The sequence below is a fragment of the Sciurus carolinensis genome, chromosome 8, assembly GCF_902686445.1.
Source record: "Sciurus carolinensis chromosome 8, mSciCar1.2, whole genome shotgun sequence".
Lineage (NCBI taxonomy): Eukaryota > Metazoa > Chordata > Mammalia > Rodentia > Sciuridae > Sciurus > Sciurus carolinensis.
The window spans coordinates 44,976,765-44,980,476 of NC_062220.1; the positions used below are offsets into that span (position 1 = coordinate 44,976,765).

Genomic DNA, 3,712 nt, shown 5'->3' on the forward strand with positions numbered 1-3,712 from the left:
TGCCTTAAAAAGTTACTTAATATGATAATTAGTGAAGGTTAAAATAGGACTTTAAAAGAACTCTAAGTAAGGACATTATGCTAAGTGATATAAAGTAGTCACAGAAAACAAATATTACATGATTCCACTTATTGGAAGTATTTAAAATAGTTAAACCCATAGAAGCAAAGAACAGAATAATGGCTGCTAGTGGTTAGGGGTTAGAGAAAATGAGGAATTGCTAATTAATGGGTATCAAATTCCAGTAATATAAGATGCATAAGTTCTAGAGATTTGTTATACAACATTGTCCCTATAAACAACAATATTGTAGTGTAAACTTAAAATTTGTTAAAGGGCAGATCTCCTGTTAAATGTTCTTACTACAATTTTAAAAATGTTATTATACTATATACTATATAATTTGCTTCCAAGTTTTATAGTATGAGAATCCTCTTTTTCATATTCAGAAAGTTGCAATTTCACATGCTAATAGTAATGTTTTTTTGTATCCCACTGATAGAAAAATATTTGAATAAAATCAGTATGCATTCATTAAATCTTTCAAATGAGTTTATATTTTCTTTATTACACAACATCTTTATCTGTTTGAAAAATATTCACTCATATGTGTGAGAAATAACTCACTATAAGGGAGGCGGGACCAATTGTTATAGGCTTTGGGGGACATGCCAAGAAGACTGAAATTTATTTTATAGGAAAGATGAGGTCAGAAGAGGTTTTAAAGCAAAGTGACAGAATTTGATTGATTGCATTTTCTGAAAAATAATTTTGGCAGCAATGTGGAGAGCCAAATAGCATATGAAGAATCCTGTAGCAGAAGGTCATTTAGGAGGTAGATGATGTGAGGAGCCATAGTGATGAAGAGACACCTCTAATCCTAGCTAGATGGGGACATGGCAAGGATATCTCCATGTTTGAAGAATATGTTGAAAGACAGGTCTATGAGTAGAATAAGAAATATCAGAGGAAGCATTATTTTATTGATTGATTTGTTTTGGTGGGGAATAAAATTGGAATATAGGCAGATACAGATAATATTGAGTTAGATTTTATATATACATATTGTGTTAGACAGCATTTCATCACTATTACAAAAATACCTGCAGAGGGGAAAAAAGGAATAAAGATTTGTTTTAGTTCACAGTTTCAGAGGTTTCAATCCACGGTCACTTGTCTTTGTCGTTCCTGGACCTGTGTTGAGGCAGAATATCATGGTGGGGAAGCAGGGCAGAGAAAACTGCACACCCTGCGGTGACTGGAAAAGAGAGAGTGGGCAGGGGACATTCAGGGACAAGATATGCCCTTCAAGGACAGAACTTACTTCCTCCATCTAGGTCACACAATTTATAGTTCTCATCACCTCCCAGTAGTCCATTCACTTATGAACCTATTAATGGATCAATCCATTGATAAGATCAGAGTCCACATGATCCAATCACTTCCCAAAAGCCCTACCTCTAAACTTTGTTGCAAGTCTCCAACATATAAGCTTTTGGGGGGACATTTCATATCCAAAACACACACACACACACGTGTGTGTGTATATATATATATTTTATTTTTTCTTTTTAATTTTATTTTTGTTTTCATTTTATTTTGATTATGTACACTATGTAATATATCAAATAACTTTCTAGCAAGGGTAGATGACCATATTGAGTTTTTTTCCATCAATCAGGAAAATACTTCCTAATTAAAGTTCTCCAAACCCTTTGACTTATAATAATGATTAATTCCAGATATGCATCTCTTCCCATCAAACTCCACTGATGGGGAAAATGGGCAACACTTTTTTACTTTCCCCTGTTAGTGAACTTGTGGATGTAGGAGTGGCTACTCCCAGGATAACCAAGCACACGCCCATTATATGGAGGTCCTGGAAGAATTTCCAACCACATTTCGGCACAGTTATCTACACCAAATCCCTACCCCTTAGGCTCCTTAGAAGTGACCGGGTTCCATGTATTTTATATATACATATATTAATTGTGTATTGTTAGGGTTTGCAAATGAAGTGTCCTCTGAAAAGCTTATGTGTTGGAGATGTGATATCCAATGTAGCAATATTCAGAGGTGAAATGATTATAGATTATGAGAGCTCTCATATTATTAATCCATTTGATAGATTAATAATTTGAATAGATTACTGTGTGGACACTACAGGTAGGTAGGGTGTGACTGGAGGAAGTAGGTCGCTAGGGGCATGTCTTTGGGGATTTTATTTTGTCCTTGGCTCCTCATCCCCCTTCTCTTTCTCTCTCTGTCTCTCTGCTTCCCAGCTGCTACAAGCTGAACTGTTTTCCTCTACCAAGCCCTTCTGCCATGATGTTCTGCCTTACTTTAGACCCAAAGCAACGGAGTCAACCATGGACTAAACTCCTTAAACTATGAGCCCAAATAAACTTTTCCTCCCCTATGTTGTTCTTGTCAGGTATTTTGGTCACAACAACAAAAAGCTGACTAAGACACTTTATATATATACACATATATATAAAGATTGGAGCATGATCTACATTCAGATGATGGTCACTAAACTGCTATATGTGTGGGTCTAGAACTGATGCAGTATTTAATTTTAATCCAACTGCAAGAGTTTCTTCTTCATGTCTCTTGAGAGGGGAGCAAATTTATTTAGACTGTGTGCTCATCTTGACCCTTGCTGAAAAAGTTTAAATTTCTGGAAATTCTAAGTGTTGTTCCAAGCACATCTTCACTCCAGCTGATAAAACTTAAAGGTCTGTAAATGTGTGATTTTAGTTTTATGTTTTTGTTTGATTTCTCCTAGAAACAGAGACTGAAACAAGCATTCTTTGAAAATAGTTCATTTGGGAATTTCAGAAAATACTGATATGAATTGAAAAAGTAAAATAGGAAAGGAAAGGCAACTAATAAGAGGTAATATTAGAACAAACTACCACAGTGAAAGATAGAGCTTCATCCCATGAGGACCTTCTGGGAAAAGGTACAAAATTCCAAGGGGTTAGGCAGCTCAGGTATTTATAAGCCAATTCCCAAGAGTTGTTGGTTGAGGTTATTCCATGGGATGTCAATTCTGTACTTTTCACCTATCAGAAGGGTAGATAGAGAGACACATTGTACTTCTGGCAAAAATATCCCAGACAATAAGAGATAGATATTGGCAAGTGGAAATCACATCAAGTCCACTAAAAGGGTTGAAGGATGTGGAAGAAGACTGAGTCTACTCTCCTACTCCCAAGGGAAATGATTGTATGCATAGGTAGCAAGAAGATGCCCCTAGACCTCTAAGAGATTACCTATTAAAATCAACAGGAAACATGGAAAAATATAATATTAATTGAACAGGAAGGGAAAAAAATTACTATAAGCCCAAATGTTCAGGCTAATGTATTCAAAGGAAGCTGGAATAGTCATCAGGGAACAACAAACCTGGAAAAGATGTGTTGGAACTGCATGGCCCTAGACCCTGAGTGCTCTTACTAGCAAACTTCTTAGTTTTCCAGCACCTTCCATAATATCAGTGTGTTAGCAAGGTTTTCATCACTGTTACAAATACCTGAGATAATCAACTTTATTTAAAAGAGGAGAGGTTTATTTTGGCTTACAACTTTAGAGATTTCAGTCTATGGTGGGTTGGTCTTGTTACTCTTGTGCCTCTGATGGTAGGGGGCAGGCACATATGGCTTACCAAAGCTGTTCACCTTATGGCCAGGAAGTCAGAGAAAGGAAA

The 3,712-nt window shown here is 36.2% G+C and overlaps 1 pseudogene; it reads right to left on the reverse strand.

The window, feature by feature from the left end:
- Positions 1-1,692: 1,692 nt before the first annotated feature.
- LOC124990201 (NADH dehydrogenase [ubiquinone] 1 alpha subcomplex subunit 1-like) lies at positions 1,693-1,901 on the reverse strand (annotated as a pseudogene).
- Positions 1,902-3,712: the final 1,811 nt, after the last annotated feature.